At 46.8% G+C, this 19,941-nt stretch overlaps 1 long non-coding RNA gene across 1 annotated transcript in view; it reads left to right on the plus strand.

The window, feature by feature from the left end:
• The first annotated feature begins 406 nt into the window (after window positions 1-406).
• LOC132649215 (uncharacterized) overlaps window positions 407-19,941 on the plus strand; it is a 45,060-nt gene continuing 25,525 nt past the window's right edge. Inside the window, exon 1 of the long non-coding RNA XR_009587657.1 lies at window positions 407-2,082. This is a non-coding gene — a long non-coding RNA (uncharacterized LOC132649215). The remainder of the gene's footprint in view (window positions 2,083-19,941) is intronic.

Here is a 19,941-nt window from a genome sequence, read left to right on the forward strand (position 1 = left end):
GCAGAAAAGGGACACCCACCTTTTCTTCCACCGGGCAGCGGTAGTCCCGTCACTTGGGTAGACTCTTTGAGCCGTTCTAAGGTAATTTCCCAGGGTCTATACTCAGCTTCAACGTGACAGTCACTGCATCTAACAGGAACCCCCAAAGGAACCCTGTGTTGCTGAGTCTGGATTTTTTGCTGAGCTCGTGACTAGGCATGCTATGTCAATACTCTCCTGCCTGCGTTCCCAGCAGCGTCGACCATCTCTTGGATTTTGCTTGGAGGATGTCTCCATGCCTCATTTCCACACCTAGGAGAGGCCATCAGGAAACACAAGAGATTCTACAGAGGTGAACACCAGAGAATCACTTGGAGAGATTTACAGGTGTGTCCTGGACTTTGGGGCCCATGGACACACACAGTCAGCTGCAGGCTGTGGTGAAATGTGGAGGTGGGAACTGGGGAGGGGGGGAGGTTTGCTAAACAGCCTATGCTTCCGAGAGCTAGCGAATCACAGGTGCCCTAACCTCCCTCTGGAGCAGATGGGTTCCACATACTCGGGCCTCCTTGCCAGAGTGAGTGGCCTCTCAGCATAGGCTGGCCATGACAAGGAACCGCAGCTAGGGGATACCGAGCAGCAGGGGAGAGAGCTGGAAACGCCAGGAGATTATGCCAAGCGTGAGAGCCAGCATGGAGGCATTGCCAACCCTCGGGTATACACCGGCACTGAGGAACAGTTGAACCTCATAGACCTACAGCAAGGAGAGGGTCCTCACCAGACACCAGATCTGCTAGCACTGGTGAGCTTCAAATTCCCACCCTCCAGAACAGGAAGTAAAACATCTTTGCTCTTTAAATCCCACCCTGGCCTAAGGTGTTTTGTTACGGAAGCTAGAATGGACTATGACAAGTCCTGAGTCACAAGCCAGTGGTTGGCAAAGCCAAAGAGAAAGGAAGATGAAGCCAGTATTTGTGAACCAGGAGCTCACTCGCTGGAGCCTGCCTCCAGGAATGGTGGGAGGGCATCTGGAAGGTCACGTGTCTCAGTTTGGACTATGCTTCCTAAGAGCTAAAAAACACAGCAGATCACAAGTCCCGAGATGGACCAGGAAGGCCGTTCAGTGAGATTTTGTGCAGTAAACATTGGCACTATGGTTAGTGTTTTACACAAGCCATCAGCTCCCTTACTCCTCCCGATACCCTTGAGAGATCAGTCAGGGAAGCTGAACACTGGAGGCTCAAGAAGCTTGACTGAATTTTGCAGCTAATAAGTGGAGTGGCTGATGTCTGAGTCCGTGTTTCGTGTTTCAGAGTCTAGTTGTGAAGCTGCAGTTTTTGTCCATGGTGAGACTTTATTCTATTCTTGACCAAACCCGACTCAACTTCCAGGCCCGAGTCCAGTCCTCCCAAGCCATACAGGTTCTGCGGCTGAGCCGAGAGATGGAGCCTCATTTGTGTTTCAGGGGCTGAGTTGCCACACTGCCCTGGATGGGGATGGGGGAGACCTCTTCTGATGACTCTTCAGAACTGTGTCTGATGGTCTGTTACCTCCTTCCGTGCAGAGAGCTGCTCTTGGGAAGGTGGATAGGATCTTTGGAACCTCCCCCAACGTGATCTGAAGTCTGGTTGCACACGCCAGTCGTCAAGCTCAAGGTCAAGGAAACAGGGGATGCTCCAACCCGACCAGGTTGACTTTCTTCTGTGGTTGAAAATCTGGATCTAGATGTAATTCCAACTGAGAAAAGCCTGCTGGAAGGTGCGACAAGGTAGACCCACTGGGAAGCACGTGTTCCAAAGGAGTGTAGGGAAAAGCTCACTTGGAAGTGCGTGTCCCTTAAAGAAGGAGGAGGGGAGAAGAAAGAAAAGGAAAAAAAAGATATTTTCCGTGCCCGCTCTTCATGTGAAACTGAACCCACCCTCACCGTGCTCTGTCCAAGCCGACCAAGAAAGAGTCGGTGTTTTCTGCTCCTCTATATTTGTTTATTCCCTTTTGCACTAACCGTGTAACTTGGTGCCTTGCACATAAGCCACAGAATAGTTGGGCCTTCTTCAGGGTGCTAGGAAATTTCCTACGTCAGAGGGACTTGCTGTCGAAGCTAAGGTAAGAAGGAAGCCCCAGCGGCAGGGGCGATGGGAGGGAGAGAATAGAGATAAAGATGGGAGTGTATGAGACTGGGGCAGCTCCCAGGGATGATGGGAGGATGGGTTCTTCGTCATCTCGGCCAATGATCTTCGTTTTGGGAATCATTACCACGTAGCTTCCCACTCCCTGAAAAGAACCCCAAGCCTTAGAGGAAATAGGGCGTGCAGCCTGGACCATGAGTGTAGACCCAGGAAGCCCTCTAGGTATGTATTCACATGTGTGTCTCTGTAGTGTGGTCCCAGTTTCCTGATGGTTTGATTCTGGCAGTAACTGGCTTTCCCAGGAACAGCACCACTGTCACTGGGGCATAGTCACCAAGCAGGGATTCTGTGCTCTTTGCTAATCAAATATACCTATGTACTCAGAAAGATCATGAGAGGTCTAAGGCAGGCGCTGGCGAAGCCTACCTGTCACCTCTTTGGGAAAATAAAGTTTTATTAGAACACACACATACACACACACACATTTGTTTTCTTATTGTCTTTGGCTATGTTCATGCTGTGAGGGCAGAACTGAAATCAAATGGATGCAAAAAAGTAAACTATTAATTACTTGGCCTTTTACAGAAAATATTTTTAGGTCTTTGATCCAAAGCATCCACAGACATTTCATTTCCCTATACCGATTTAGTGTTGGGCATGTAACTACTTTGATCATAGAACTATAAGGCAAATTTGCTGGAAATGTCTGAGAAAAAAATCTTTTTTTTTTTTCTTAGTAAGAGAGGGGAATGTGAGAGGAGAGTTTTCTTTGTTCTCTTTACATTCCGTCATGTGAGAATGTGATCTCTGGAGCTGCAGCAGCCATTTTATAACCATGAGGAAGAGCACACAATCCTTCAGTTGTATCACACAGAGAGGCAAGGAAACCTTGAGTGGATGTGTGAAGAGAGGAGGAAGTCTAGAGTGAATGTGTATTGTTTGACTGGGTATGGCCGTCTCAGGGACTCATGGGACTGGCAAAGGCTTCCCCTGATGCCTGGGTTGAGACTCAGGGGCATGGCAAAGTCATCTCTTGGTCTGGGTGCAAATGTTGACCGTGTGTCCTAGTGCAAGCATTTACAAACAATTGAACAGTGTGTGCAAACCCAGCAGCTGCAGTTTCCTCCTCCCAGATGTTCACAGCTGGAGCCTGCACACCTGCAGAGAGCCCCCTGCAGGACTTGCTAACCCCGCCCCCATGCCGTACATAATAAACACACTGAAGTTCCGAGTTTTTGGGTGGTTGGTACCACTCCATCAAAGGGCATGTGATCCACCTGACTAGAGCTTTTCTGTGCCTGTCACTTCCTTTACTCCCTCCACAACCCCAGGCAAGTCAAGTCCCAGCCACACAGGATGTGGCAACATCATTAGGTCAACCAAGTCTGTGCTGGAACTATCCGCTTCCAGAATCATTGACTAGTTAACAACAAACGTCTCTGGTTCCAGGAGCCCTTTGCAGGTTTTGTAGCATGGAGCTGAATCCAGATCACCTACTTTGTTCAAAGCCTTGAGCAGCTCCTAGAAAAGCTGAGGCCCCGGGGAAAGCCGGGGAAGTCTAGTGATGACTGTGACGAGAGTTAGTCACCAGAGAGACTTTGAACCAGGTGCGTCACCGAAACCCAGTATTTCGCCAGGTTATTTTCATGGCTTAACAGAGGAGGTTTCAGAAAACTAAACAACCCCCCCAGAGGAAGTTTCAGAAAACTAAACAACTGTCAAGTTACATAGTGACAGAGCTTGAACTTGCATGCCATCTGGCTGCCTCCCAAAGCCAAAGATCTTAATGGATTTTCTACTGCGTTGTTTCCATGGACAAATTCGCATTATACCCCAACTCAACTACAAAGAAGGCAAGTTTCTTAAGCGTTTTCAACAACTGCTATTGCTCTGTTCTCCCTCCTCTTCCTCCTCTCCTTCCTTTCTCTCTCCTCCCCCTTCTCCTTTTCTTTCTCCTCCCTCTACTTCTGTTTTGGGAGGACAGGGTTCCCCATGTATAGCCCCGATTGGCCTGGAACTCACGACCCTCCTGTTGCAGCCTGATGACACCTGGGATTGTAGATGTGCACCTCCACTCTTAGTTCTTAGTTGTGTTGAACCTCAGTTCGTCTGAGGAAACACTTTCCCAAGGAGAGACTGTGCCTGTCACTCAAGGACGCCTTTTACAACATGACAGCTGCTCTTCAGAGTGGCAGTGCCATTCATGTGTGCGTCACTGCTTTTACCCAAAGATCTCTTCACAGCATAAGTAAATGTCAATACATGAGCCATGGGAGAAAGTGAGAACCAGAAAGGAAGTAGGAAGGAGTAGGGGCCCAACCGAAAAAGCATGTGACACAGCAAAGGGACAGGCTTTGCTCTCCTGGTGGCTATGCGTTGTGATTGACCAAGAACTTGGCAGCATTAGAATCAAGCTGTGGCCTGCGGGCATGGAAAGCCTGAGAATCCATTGACCTGTTTCAGTGTGCTCTGCAAAATTGTGGGGGATGAAATAGAACAAGCGTCGTTGTCGTTGGTGCTGTGTGTAGGGCCAAGCTGGAGTGTAGGGGTATGTGTTTTGCAAAGCATAGGCCGCCAGTGCCTGTAAAACATTAGCATGCTGGCACTCCTTCCATTCGTTGGGCACCGTGACCACAAAGGATGGACATCTGAGGAGCCTGAGGAAGGCTTCATGGTCACCTGCAGCTCCAGCTCCGTTCAGTTCCAGCTCCGTGATCACACTCCTGAGTGTGCATGCCTAGCTTTTAATGGAAAAGAAAAACCCTCAAGCCCCGCTCCGCACCACGACCTTACGGAAAGCATATGAAAGCAGAGTTCCAAGCCCAGATTTCATTGTTCAGATTATTTTTAAGAGAGCAAGAAAAACAACCCCAAATGGCTTATTATATAACGTCCAGATGTTTGGCCTCAACCACCCCAGATGAGGGAATGACTTTTTCATGGTTCATCTGGAGGCTTTGGCTTTGCTGTAGACACACGAAGGAGAGCGGTTTTCTAAGGAGCTTACTTGAATGGCCTTGTCCTTGCTCTCACGTGTCCTTCCAGAGGCCTGTGGGCTCCAGCTGCACCTTGAAGCTTAGGTACAGCAGAGGAGCCCAGGCTTGGGAAGCTTCTGGAAGCCATCTGATGATTGGCTCCAGCTAGACCACTGGTTCTCATCCTGTGGGTCGTGACCCCTTTGGGGGGGTCACATATCAGATATTTACATTATGATTCATAACAATAGCAAAATCACAGTTATGAAGTAGCAGCAAAACAGGTTTATGCTTGAGGGTCACCGCAATATAAGAAACTATATTAGAGAATCGCAGCATTAGGAAGGTTGAGAACCGCTGAGCTAGCCTCAATGCCTAGTGAAAGAAATAATCCCTTGCCAGTCAGGTGTCCAACCTCTCTCATCATGAGTGAACTAAGGTAGCATGCCATTAAAACATGTTTGTGAGTGCTCCGCCTTTGCAGTCCATATACTACAATTGGGAGGGCGACCTGTAAATGTGTGAAACAGGCCCTGGTTTTGCGGGGACAGGTGAACTCACAGCAGCAGTGGATGCCTGCACTAGATCAAAGCAGCCCCCATTCCGGCATGGCCGTGAGGGACTCCTGAGCGCCCATCTCTGACATGGCGGTGAGGGGCTCATGAGCTCCTATCGCTAGCTGAAGCACCATGGGCCCACGATGGCTTCTAGTGAAGGGAAAGTTAGTTCTCTTTAAGGGTATGGCCTCTAGCATGCTCTAGAATAAGGAACCCGAGGCCTGGTTAGTGGAAAAAGAATAGAACTCTCTGCACACCCCTCCCATGGGGAAATCCTTCCAGTTCCATCACCGGTGAACAAACCTGGTGGGTGCATATCCAGCAAGGGCTCTCACTCATAGAGAATTCCCCCGGCCTGCGGAGTCTGCTTGCTTCCTAGCCCAGCTTGTATTATTCGCTTTTCAGAACGACCTGGAACAAACCTGCCAAAGAAAGGAATCTTGGCCCCGACCCTACCCACCAAGGAGCACTCAACGTCATTCTTCCATAGGAACTGAGGGGCTCATGTGGATTTCTCCATTTGCCCTTGTTATTATTTTGGCGCTTTTGTTAAACTTGAAGAGTCCACGAGGCGTTGTAATAACACTGTAGATCAGAAACTTCACACTCCTTCCTGCTTGCCTTTCTACCCAGGGCAAGAGTGACGGTCCTCAAGCTGCTACAAAAATCCCTTTAAGACGTCATGTTCACTTCTCAATAAACAAAGCCGTTCCTGTGCTGGTGCACGTTCTACCTGCACCATCCTTCCAGAGCTTTGGAAGCCTCTTCTATTCACCTACATTCTAGTGATTCTCTTTCAGGCTCTTGGAGAAAGAGAACACCTTTTCTTCTTTGTCAAGGTGACCACCCAGCAATGCTATTAACTATTAGTAGTTAATTGAGGCTGGATACATGAGATTTGCCTCTGTATAAGTTTATGTGTAAATATCTGTGGGTTTTTGGCAGAGAAATGCAATCAGACCTTGGTAGATGAGGAACTTACTTCAGAAGGAATTAGAACAACCCTCTTAAGTCTTTGATAGTGAAAGGTCTGTGGGCCACGTGGAGAAACAGGGCATATGGAGTAGAAACATGCAAAGCATGTCTTCCCACTCCACAAAAGGAAGAGAACTCCTAGGCAGAATCCTCAGATTCTGGGAACTGTGCGTGCACACACTGAAATCACCTCTACAAGCCTCTTCTGCCCAGTGTCTACAGTCAGGCCCATATGCGTGATGACCAAACAAGGCTTTTAGATGATTCTGGTAAGAGAACCAAAGAGTCTGAGCACCTGTAGGCTTCCTGCTCTTACGGAATAAGTTAAGCCCAAACAAGAAGGATTCATACAAGCCTTTATCATAGTTTCTGATAGTCGTGATGACAATGCTTGTGGCTCAGGGTCTCCCATGATGTGGGTCAGATATTTGGGGGGGAGGGGGTATGTCACCTGACAGCCTGACTTTTGCAAACTGGGAATCAGCCTTTCCTAAAAGACCTCCTGGGAACACTCACTTAAGAAGAGGCACTGGTGGGTTAGCCTCTGCAGAGGCAAAGAAAAGAGGTAGAATAATTTGTATTCTGTAGCAACATGGCAGGGAGTAGAGAGCTCAGCTTGAAGAATCAAACGTAGCAGGGGAGCCAAGCACAGAGCCGACGCTAATGTGGTCAGACACGTGTGATCAGCTGCATGAATCACGGCAGGCGTGAAGCTCTAGGGCAGCCTTGTGGAAAGTGTGGCAAATGGTGAGGCCACAGAGCCTGGGCCAATACCTGTGGATATGCAGGTGTGAAGCGGGCTAGTCAACATCTTCATTATTTCCCTGGCTGGCAATAACTTTTATAGCTTCTGTGGGAAGGTTTTGAGGGCAGCTTCTAGGTGTGCTAGAGGAGACGGCCTGGGCTACACTGGTGATAGTCTCAGGAAGGACCACAGAACCCCCTCTGACAACTACCTTCACTGTCTTTGGCACACTTAAATCATGTCCAGGATGGGGTTGACAAATGGAAAATGGAAAGATCTGGTCACCACCCAGAATAGATTCCCAAGCAGACCCATCCCTGTAGCATCCAAGCGTGGCGAGATGACATCCTGCTTACCTGCAGCAACCCTTTACCTTCTCTAGAGAATCTCTCTGCCAGGAGGAACCCATCTCTTTGCTGTCCTTCCATAAGAGAGGCCTGTCCTTATTAACTGGCCTATAGCTTCCCTCTCCCGGCCTGCCCTGTGTTCTCCTCCAAGACAGACTTCCAGATGTGCCCGAAGTCTGCTTTGTAGAGAAAATCAACAAAAAGATTTACTTGTTCCTCATGGTTCCAACTGTTTGAACCCATGGTCACTGGACCCGCTATGGCCTTTGCCCTGTGTCAAAACACCATATCAGGGTAGAGTGCCATGGGCTGTTTACCCAATCTGTAGCATTTGAAAACTGAGGAGACCTTAGAGATCTAAAACAAGTTGTATATGGTGACTCGTGTGCACTTAGGGTGGTGAATCAGGGGGATCATCCCAGGGTCAGGGTCATTCTGTGCTATACAGTGAGATCTAGGCTAACCTGGGCTATGCAATGAAACCCTGTTTTTGTTGTTGTTGTTGCTTACAAATAATCTGTCTTAGGGTACAGTGAGATCTAGGCTAACCTGGGCTATGCAATGAAACCCTGTTTTTGTTGTTGTTGTTGCTTACAAATAATCTGTCTTAGAGTTACTGTTTGTGTGAAAAAAAAAAACACCAGGACCAAAAGCAACTTGAAGAGGAAAGGAAAGGATCTGTTTCACCCACAGTTCCAAATAACAGTTCATCATCAAAAGCAGTGATGGCAGCTTACACTGTCTAGCTTCCTGGCTGCTCCCCATGGTTTGCTCAGCCCAGGGGTGGCCCCACCCACATTGGCCTGGGCCCTGGCTCATCAGTCAGTAATTAGGAAAATGCCTTACAGGCTTGTCCATAGACGATCTCATGGAGGCATTTTCTTAATTGAGGTTCCCTCCTCTCAGATGACCGTAACAATTACTATCTCTAGGCCTGGAAGGAGCCAGGAAAGAAATGGTTTCCAGAACACGAAGAGGTGTGGTGAGGAGGGAGCATGCTGGCAGACGGCTATGGCGGTGCTGATACATATCAGAGTTCAGTCTCTTCCTTCTTTGCAGAGTATTTCTGAGACCCATCTAACTTAAAGCAGAAGCTACCTCACGTGAACCTACACTTGGCTTTAGGTGGCCTTGGAAGAAGGGTTAGTTTACCTGAAAGTGGAATGAATGTAACACAGTAGTGATGTAAGAGTCCAATAACTGGAGCCAGGTTGCCTAGGTTCAAGTCCAAATGCTGCCATTTACTGGCTAAGGGACCTTGGCAAGTTATTTCAGCTCTCACTACCCCTCTCTGTGGAACAGAAATGACAATAGCACACCTAACCCGTAGGGTGGCCATGAGAGTTTAATGAACTGGCGTTCTCCACGCAGCTCATAGTGAGTGCGATTGCTATTATGCTTTAGAGAGGTTGAAAGTGGATTTCCATGAGAGCCCACTTCACATTGCACAGAGAAAACAAAAAATGGCTTCAGAGCAGGAGCTAGGAGGTCAAACACTCAGAACCACAGGTGTCACACCACCTGTTCCTTGCTGCATCAGGCGATGCTAGCGAGCTCCCTCCAGAGTGTGGAGCAAACGGAATTTACATGTTTAAGAAGTGCATCTGGAAAGGCCACTGAATGGCCCCAAAAGTCTGTCAAGTTGAATCAAAGCAACAGTCTGTGACGGATTTAAAACATCTTTGCTAAGTCTTTGATGCTTCTGACTTCGTGAGGTGAAGCCCAATCTCCCCTCCTCCTCTCTGAGTAGCGGCTGGATTTGGAGGATGCTTCTAATGAGCAGAATAAAGAGAAGCTGATAGCTTGCTACTTTGGGAAGTAAACTGTAAAACCTACTGTGTCATCCCTGTTCCTTTTCTCAGTTGGAATTCTCAAGATCAACCATGTATGCTTGTATGTGTTCACACTCAGAAATGAGTGGTACTACCTGGATCCAGGGAGTGCCTTCCCTGCCTTCCACTGACCCATATGCCAATCTTCTCTGGGAACACCCTCACAGACACACCGGGAAATAATGCCCTACCAGTTGCCGGGGCATCTCAGTCCAGCTAGCATACACTACAAATGCGCTACACTTACTCTGAGGAAAGAAATGGCCAGGACCTGAGGACTCTCAGGAAGCCTGCAAAGGGGCCTGTGTCTTGCCAATAGCCTGGGAATGGCTGCATGTTGAATGCAAATAGTCTGTGCCTTTCCACTAGACCATACTTGGTCCCTGACTGTCTTTGTATGCAGAAGATCACTTATCTTAGTGACGCTGTCTCATGCAGAGTTCTCTCTTCCTGTGGGACGGAAAAGGGGACATTTGCATATGCTATGAATATGCTGGGGATATTTGCATATACTATGAATATTCTGGGTCCTCACGAAGATGCTCTTTTAAGTTTAGAGAGTTTAGTACAAGGAAGTTCCATTCTGGATTCAAGCCAGTTAAATGTAGGGACTTGCCCAAAAGGTCTCATTTTAAGAACTGAATTCTTAGAGTTTGGTTCATTTCTTAGAGTGGGGCCAAAGTGATATAATGATGTTGCAACAGTGTCACAGAAGAAGGAAAAAAAAAGTTTTGGAAAACTGTCACAGTATGTGCAGCAGTAAGAGGGTGGTGTGCTAGAGCTAAGTGGATCCATTCGGTGACCTGCTCCTGAGTATAAGCCCCATTTAAATGGTGATTTATGGTTGCCCTGTTCCTCTACACACAGTGTGTCCATCCTAAGACACCAGTGTGTAAGAGTCAGGGTCCTGCAGTCAGAGGACTGGAATTAGAAACTCCTGTATTGTCAGCTTTCTTTTACTGTGGTGAAGTGCCTGAGATAATTAATTTACAAAGAAAACAGATTTGCTTTGGATTATGGCTGCGGAAGATCTACTTCAAGATTAGCATACCTCTTTCTTCGAGCCTGTAACTGGGATTCAGGACGTTTGTGGTGGATAGAGTGAACGCCTCATGTCATAGACAAGAGACAAAGAGACCAGGTTCTCATAGTCTCTCAGGAAACCTGGAGACCTCCTACCAACCTCTTAAAGATTCAACCATTGCCTAACTGTAACAGCCTGGATACTAGGCCTTCACCTTTTCTGACCTTGTAAAAGACACTCAACATCCCAAGCCTTCACTTTAAGATCGGAAAACCGTATTAATTCTACAGCCACCACCAGCAATGAGTGCCAAATAGCAGTGTTAGCTTATAGGGTGATTTTAAAACATAGTCCACGTGATGTTTTTTTAATCTGATATCCAACATGTTAATAAGCTATCAAAGATCTAGCATTTAATGTTAAAATGATAGCAGTAATTTTGACATTGTTTGTAATGGATTGCCAGAGCTGGAGTATTTTAGTAAGGATAATGTCGATAATGGCAAATATTTTAGGAAGAGTGCAGAAGCAAAGAAAGCTTTCAAGTTTTGGATAATAATCAAGAATGAAGCAGTTGTCTGGTCCCTTGCAGGCATTGTCATTGTTTTCAGCCCTGAGATTTATTGACAACACAAAAGACGCCCTAGCCTCCCTTTTGGCTTGCATCTGTGGAGAAGTGTGGATGTGTGCATATCCATGCACTGCCTCCTGTATTCACCACTGCTAAATGTGGAAAGCAGCCTTCTGGCTGGCCTTCAGAACTTCACAGAAAAAAAAAATCGGCTCTCTTCAGTTTGCGAATGGATCCAGGCCTGTTGAAGGATCTTTTTCTTAACTCTAAAGCCAAGTAAACACTCTCGGGGCTGGTCCCCATCTTTCAGCCATCTCATTTTTCTTCTCCCATTTGGTGAGCCTTAAGTATGGACCCTGAGGGAATCTGGAAAATTAAACAAAGCAAATAAAATAATTCATCCTCTTTTTTTCCCCCTCCTAGTTCAAGGACCTGAAGAAACAGAGGAAGCCAAGATGTTTATAATAGGATGCTGCAGCTTTTAGGAAACAAACTGAAAACAATCAAAAGTGGGGCCTAAAATGAGCTGAACAGTTTTCAAACGAAGTACAAAGGTCCAATAAGTACGTGGGAAAATGTTTACTATCCTTTAGCCAGCAGAGAAATGCAAATCAAAACTATCCTGAAATTCCATCTCCTCTGGTCAGAATGGCTGTAACCAGGAAAAACCACAACTGGCGGTAGGGATTTGGGGAAAGATAACACTTGTAATTGCTGGTGGGATGTGACGTAACCCCATCGCGGTGAAAAATCGGCATGGAGGTTCCTCAAAAAGCTACAAATGCCTCATCTCTGCCGCCCCTAGGACTGTGACTGAAGAAACCCAAGTTGGTATAAAACAGAGACTCCTACGCAGCCATGCTCACTATAGGACCGTTCAGAAGAGCCAAGATATGGCACCAAATTAGGTGTGTGCCAGCAGATGACCACATAAGTACAATGAAACACATATGCGTAATGGAATATCATGCAGCTCGAATGAAGAACCAAATTGTATCACTTTCAGGCAAATGATGGAGCTGAAGAAATAAGTGAAATAAGCCAGACTCTGAGAGACAAATATTGCAGGTCCCTCCTGCCCCCCAAATTCAGAATCTAAAGAAAAGGAAGAGTTGTGAGTAGATGGGGGACTCCTGGGAGAAAGAGTGTGGTATTTGGAAGTGGGAAGGAGCCCAGAGATGTGAGTGGGGTAAATGTGATCAAGATGCATCATGTCCAGGTATGAAGATGTCATCACGAGATTGTACATTTAGTGTATAGCCATGAAAGATACTTTGGGTCTGTGGTGAGACAGCATTTGGGGTATGTGGTGGTGTCACGTGATGGAGCAAAGCTGGTCACCCCTGACTGCTTGCAAAAGACAGGTGGTATAGAGGAATTTTAATTCAGGACATGCCTGTTCTGGCGAGAGTTCATATCCAAAGACTTTCTAGGTCTGTGTCCCAAGAGACAGAGGCAAGCAAATCTCTGAGTTCAAGGCCAGCCTACTATAGAGCAAGTTTCAGGTACAGAAAAAAAAAAAGCTTAGGTTCAGGCATGGTGGTATATTTCTTTAATCCTAGCACTCAGGAGACAGAGGCATGCAGATCTCTGATTTCTAGTCAGTGCTGTTCAGTGACTTCACTTGAGTCAGTGAGTTGAGAAGCAGTGCAGTGGAGTGGAGTTGAGTCTGTGGCAGCTCAGTTTGTGGACTTCAGAGGCAGTTTTACAGAGAGAGGTTGGAAAGAGAACAGCCTAAACACAAGTAAAGACAGAATGATCCAGAGTCTGAGAAGGATCCAGAAGATTAGAACAGATTGCTAGAGTTAGTTTGAGGCCAAGCAGAACAATGTAGTCAGAGGCCAAGAGAGAAGCAGATTGAGTCAATCAGTTAGGAGAGGAGTTTGAGCCAGAACAGCTGAGTTGAACCGGACAACCAGAATTTAGAAAGAGCTAGAAAGGGTTAGCTTCTCCAGCAGCAAGTCTCAGAGGCTGAAAACAATTCGAAGCCTCAACTAGATTGTATCGAGGCTAGAGGCTTCCAGGGCTAGACCTAGGTTAGCAGACAGAGCCTCTGAGAAGACAATTAGACCAGGAGAATAACTTTACAAGAAAGAGATTTTGGTCCCCTGATACACTTTGATGGTACACACCAAAGACCTAAGACTTCCTAATTAGGCTCTACTTCTAAAAGACTTTACTGCCTCCCTGCCCAATCCTGCCAAGCTGGAAAGCAAACCTGAAACACAATGCTGTTGGGATGGCATTCCAGATCTAGCTATATAGCAGTCTTCTACTGTACCTAAGTATGCATAGCCAAACTTGCATGCGTAAGAACTCAGTGTTGTGGTTTCCAATAGCCCCTGGAGGTGCTGAAAAAAATGGATGTCTTCATTGGGTCAGTTCAGGTTTAGTGCTGCTGCCTAACAAAGAATCTCAATCCTCAGTGTCTTAACCCAAACAAGGTCCTTTCTTCTTTCAGCTCAAAGACTGCAGGCCATCTGGGCTCTACTCTGTGTTTTTTGTGGGATTATTATTATTATTTTTTTTGTGGCAAAATTTAGGCTAAAGGAGTGGCCACCACCTCGTCCCCTCACTTCCTCAACGAGGAGGGAAAGAACAAGGGTGAGAATTGGTTCTGTGAGCAGCGATCTGTCCTAAAGTGCTGCAGATCATTCACATTTCGCTGGCCCGAGTGTGGAGAGAGGATGAAGGAAGGGCTGAGCAAATGTCTGTAGTCTGCACAGCCATGTCAAGGACTCCAATGCTCCAGACCCCAGCTAGAGCTCAGGGAAATGACAAAGACTTCTGAGGCCCCTGTATGGACGTTGATGGTAGCGTGCACAAAACTAGCAACCATAGCGCCTTTCTCGGATAGCTGTATCCTGAGACTGCACCCCTACAGAGACCTCCCACAGAGACTGACTAACCCATTTTCCTGGTACTGCACAAAATAAATGCACAAGTCTCTGGCTTGCCCTCTGTCAGAGTGAGCCCAGCCCACCCGATCCCAGCTCTTCTGTATGTATTCCTAACATCTCTTCTGGGTCTGCCTGTCATTTCTGCATTCCTGTGTTGTTCTAGTCTGGTTTTCAGGACCAACGCATGCTGGATGAATCATGTGACTATGCCCCACCCTGCAAGTTTCATTTTTGCAGGAACTGGGCCCTGGTGTTCGATAACAAAAAGAAAACATTTCGAACAAACCATGCAGTGCCCACCGGCACTGTGCTCCAGTTTTCTCCTCAAGTCTTGGCCCTGTGTGAGCAAACCTGCTTGAGGACTTGCTGGCAGTATAATTCAGAATATGATTCGGTCTCCCCCACCCCAAATGAGCACCGTGGTCATTTTCTCTTAAGGATAACTTCTGGAAATGTGTTGTGAGCACGGCAGAAGTGATTAGACACAATTTTACGATGACAAAAAGGAATCCATTAGTGTTCTTAATTTCTAATCTGATATTCTGTGAGTATCTCAAAATGTGGAGGCTGCTAAGAGGACTTTTACGTGGAAAAAAAATCTTTAATCCTATTTTCAAATTTAGAGTAAATGAGATGAAAAGAATATACTGGTTCTATCATCTTAGTCCTTATTACATTTCATTTAAGAAAACAGGAATTTGGTGGTTATCTGTGAATATGAAATTGTTTCTGCTAAGGATGAAAAGCAAACCAATAAATAGACAGACAGACAGATGCAGCCAAAGAGAATCATGGAGAGTCCACAGCAAATGGTAAATGTATAGGAATGGAGCTGAACCTCTACTAAGTCCACATCTGGCCTGATGCAGTGACACCACTTGCCCCTTTGTTTAGGTAACCCCACCCTCCACTGTTCTCACAACAGCCAGAGGTGACCCTCCAGAGCCTAAAGTATGTCACACTCAGCTCAGTGTGCCCAGAACCGTCTATGCAATCTGCTCTCACTCAAATAAACACCCAGATTTGTTCTGATGATCTGTGTGCAGGAGCCCACATAGTTCAAATCCAGCTGTTACCTGCCCTCCCCCCCGCCAGCAGGCCTACAGCTGGTACATCTAGGTACACATGCGCCCTGCTTTCTTCTTGTCATCATCTGCTGAGCCTTTGCTCTCTCGAGGCCTTTGCAATGGCTATTTCTTCTACCTGGCCCATTCACACCAGAGACCTGCATATGCAATTATCTCTCTTAGTCAAAGGAGCCTTCACTGGCTGCTTTCCCTAAACCAGCTCTTAGACCCTCTGTTCCCCATTGCTGCTCTATTTTTTCTTAGCATGTGTCATTACTGTACTGTCCATATTCATAGTTATTCTCCCTTTATAAGACTGTCTCTGAAACACATGTATGCGCGCTCGCGCACACACACACACACACACACATGAGAGAGACAGATAGACAGACAGAAAGACAGAGAGACTGAGACTTTTTATTCACTGTTTTATCTGGGGTACTCAGAGCCTGACACGTAATAGATTCACAATGAACTTTGCTGAATGAAGGAACAGACGCTTTGATGCTTCAGTCTTGGCATAGATATGTTAAGTGTATAAAAGTGTGCTCTCCTGCCTAAAAGATTAGCCACGCAAAATCTGATTAAAAGCCTCATGCATTTGAATGTTTTAAAACAAAACAGAAACCACAATCCCATCTTTTTCTCTGTATTTGGTTAGTTTCCTTCTGCAAAGTCTCAGAGTTTACAGTGCCTGGAAGCATGACAGAGATCACAGAACCCTGAACACTGGCTTGGATGAAATATGAAAAAGTTACTGGACTCATTTCCATGGGAATGGTTGGCTGTCTTTTGTAAACAGAGAGCCTTAAATCAAAGTTTCACAGCAAATCACAGTAACCACAATTGCAAGAGTAAAACAAACAGCAAATACAGAAATAATGGATAAAGAACAGGCTAGTTTGGAACACAAAGGCTGCAGCAGGCAGCCCACAAGAGTGGTTGTGGAAATAACAGACACCCCCACCAGGCACAGCTGGATTCACCCACGCTTTGATGAGGGCCACACCAAGACATGCAAATCAGTTTTAGTGAACTTGAAAAAGCAAGTCCTGAGCACCCCCAGATTTCTGTTTCCTTTCAGACAGCTGGGACTCTGCCGTTACCCCTTTGCAATTGCCCTCTGCTGAACTGTCGCCTCTGCAGCTTCTGTGTGCTTGGAGAGCTAGCTAGCCAGTGATAGCATGGAGCTCTGTGTCCTCAGTGTGAGCTCTTATAGAAGTCTGGCTCTACTCAGTTTTTGTTTGCTTGTGTCCTGTCCAGTTCAGTATCCCATAAAGACACACAGTAAATCCTTACTGCAGACAGATCCAAGGATGGATGGGAAAATTGTGTTGAATTTTCTCTGGGGGTCTAATTAATTATTTGCAATGATGTTAGTGACTATAATTTGCTCTGCTTTATTAATTGAGAATGGGCGTGGCTGACCATGATCCTCTCCTTCCTTCCTGCTCTTTCTCATCGCCCTTAGTCCTGCCTTCTTTTCCATACTTCCTCTGCCTCACCACCTACTGGACCCTGGGACACAGGACTCCCGCCTTCAAGGCACTTGCAATGGCATGATGCCGTTGTGTCCCTTAAGAATTGCTCTTTCTTCAAAGCCCTGAGCACAGCCTGCTTTCAATTTTAAGAAAAGCCTCCATGCGCAATGCCCTGGGGGGGTCCAGGCAGGTGAATCTCCTGTAACAGATGTCCCTAAAGGCTTCCATATCAGAAGTCACTGCCCACCTCAGCTGACCCAGCCCCGAGCGTTTGCAGCTGCAGTCATGTGCTCATGTTTGGATAGATCTTCCATTTTGCCTCTCTCCAAAAAGGATTTCTGTGTCACTCTGCTGCTCCTCTTGCGGGAGGCACTTTCCCTTGGAAGTTTTCTTGGGAGAACAAGATAGAGGTGCTTGGATGGGCTGCCTTATCTTGGGTGGGGTGCCCCTCCTCAGGGAGGAGAAGAGACACCACGCTCTCCGCCTCCTTGTGCTCTGAACATGACTGTGGGGAGCAGTTTGTGTGTTTCTGAAGTACTTGGAGATAGCTCCCTGTTCGGCGAGTACCAAGTGAAGAACGTGCTCTTGTTCTGGTTACCTATGGCGCATGCTTGCTCCCTTTCCACATGGTGTCCCCTGACATGATGAGACATTATGATCCTACGTGCTCGCTAAGACTCTCTCTGGTGCTTCCGGGTGGTCATCCTCATAGTGTCTGCAGAGCCCGCCTTGATGGCTGTTGGTTCTTGTGGGCCGCAGACACTGTTAACATTCTCTGCTCCTCAGGCAGAAGGGAGAGAAGATGAGGGGAAATGGAATGTTAAATGCTGATGAAACTCAGGTGGCTGCCCCTTTATTTCTTAGGGTTCTCTTTGTTGCCTCCTAAGCCTGGGCTTCAGTCTTCTGAGGCTCTAAGAAAATAAGATCAGGAGTATGCTTGCCTACTGCCAAGGGAGTCAGGGTCCTCCACTGTTAAAAGTACTGGAGGCCTAGCTTATTGGTTAGTGTAGGAGGCAGGGATAATGCCCCTCCCCCTTCTCTCTCATTCTCTCTCTCTGGTGTGTGTGTGTGTGTGTGTGTGTGTGTGTCTTCTTTTTTCTGGTTCTCTTCCCATTTCCCACATCAGTTTTTGCACCTTGAATTGCTGCCAAAGTCTACAGAAGGAAGAACACTTGAGAGCCATGAGAATATCTCCAGTGCTTCCTGGCGAGGCAGGAGTGACAGTGCGGTGCCAACTGGCCTACCTGGTGTGTGAATCGAAATCATCAGGTCCAGGGTCAACCTTTGTCAGCAGCCCAGGGAAGAAGACACAAAGATCAAACACACGGAAAACTTAGATTCTCCAAGCTGGCCTTTGTCTGTAAGCAATATGTGGCTTTGAACAGGTCACCAAACATCTCCAGACCCTGGTGTCTTCTTTTATCAATCTGAGAGAATATCAGTGTCAAAGATTCAGTCATCCATTCAGCAATATGCAGTGTCTGAGCAGGTGTTGGGGTTGTCACCACAGATGAAAATCTATCCTAGATTTCATAATGGAAAAAATAAGCAGGAGACAGAGAACAACAACAGCTTTTGATGAGCAAGGACAGTGTGCTATAATGGGCGAGAACAGAGAGCCAGGGCACTGGAGGGGAGCTCAGCCCATTTTGGGTGATTAGGAAAGCCTATTGGAGTGAGAACCTGAGAACAACTCAAGTGAAAACTGAGCAGATGGAAGCAACTGGTGTGGAAAGGGATGCAGAGACAAGGGTGGGCATTGGCAATACACTAAGAAGGGATGAAATGAGGAGAGAAAGAAAAAGCAGTTGAGGCAGAGGGTGGGGGCTGTGATGAGGAGGATGGGATGCATCCTGAGGATTTGGGGGGCACATGCAGGGATGCCTCATCCTGAAGAACATGGAGCTGGGGGTTAATAACCTTACATGGCCGTGATAAATACCCAGGGGAAGTAACTTAACAGAGGTGCAGTTTATTTTGGCTTGTGGTTTTAGGGGATACAATCCAACAGGGCAACTGGAGTATGTCTGATCACAGGGGCAGAAGCCTGAGCTTGTTCATATCTTAGATATGGAGGCAGAAAGAGCTAGAGTTGGAGACAGAAGCAGGTATCACCTTCAAAGACCTATTCCCAGATGTCCTACGTCTTTCAGTTAATCCTTCAATGTCCCAAAGTTCCACCATCTCCAAAAATTGCATTTCTATTTCATCTCATATATATATATATATATATAATTTGAGATTTATATTTGTGTGTATATATATATAATCACATATACATTTAAATTGTATATGTATATATATTTATATATATATATAATTTGAGATTTATATTTGTGTGTATATATATATATAATCACATATACATTTAAATTGTGGTAGAATGTACTTCTTATTGATGCTTATCAGGTGGTCTGACACTGACCTATGTGTCCAGCCTAATCTTAACTATCTGATACACTCCAACAATCGTAAATAGGTTGACACTGTTTTAAACAATCTCAAGAACCTTCTAGTCTTCCTAAACAGAACTTGTACTCCTTGCCCTCCTCCCAGCCATCCCTCCTCCTCCTGGCCATCCCTCCTCCTCCCGGCCATCCCTCCTCTGCCCAGCCATCCCTGTTCTACTTTCTGCCTCTTGGAATCTGTCTGTTCTGGGAATGCGCTATCTGCAGAGTCACAGGATGCTTGTGTGTTAGTGACTGGCTGCTTCTCACATGTTGAGCCTCCTGTCAGGACCTCTCTCCTCCCGGTGGATGAATGTCACCTCTTTTTGCTTTGCGGCATGTTTCCCAGCTCACAAACACTTTCTCACCCATTTCTCCTTTCACACTTACTCTCCCCCAGTGGAGTCCAGGCCTGGTTATTGCCGTCTGCAGCTGAGGAAACAAGCCTCCTGGCCTGGGACCACCCAGAAAGCTCAAGCTGGGACCAGCACACAGCCGTTGGCCTCCCTGGCCAGCTCGCTATCTGGAGCACAGCTGCATTTGGGGAGTTCTCAGAGTGTCCTGAGAATGCTCCTAGGGCACAGGCCTGGGACTCTGGTGGGGGCCTTGGGGTTCCTTGAGAACAGAAGTGGAAGAAAAGCTGGGGGATGGCAGAGAACTTTGGGACCAGTCCATCTTTGGTTGCCATTGGTAATCACCAAGCTGTTTGCTTACAGCAACTCTTGGTCACACAGCACAGTGTTGGGGGGATCTGACAGACCTATCCCAGGACAGCTGAGTGCAGCAGAGCTGGCCAGCCCTAACAAGCAAGCCTTCCGAGTTATTAGCCAGTCAGGACAGATAAGGCAGTAGAGCCAGGGTCCAAATCATACAGCCATGATGTCAAGGGCAGTCAGGAGTGTAAGTGAATGAAGA

The sequence above is a fragment of the Meriones unguiculatus genome, chromosome 19 (genome assembly GCF_030254825.1).
Source record: "Meriones unguiculatus strain TT.TT164.6M chromosome 19, Bangor_MerUng_6.1, whole genome shotgun sequence".
Taxonomy (NCBI): domain Eukaryota; kingdom Metazoa; phylum Chordata; class Mammalia; order Rodentia; family Muridae; genus Meriones; species Meriones unguiculatus.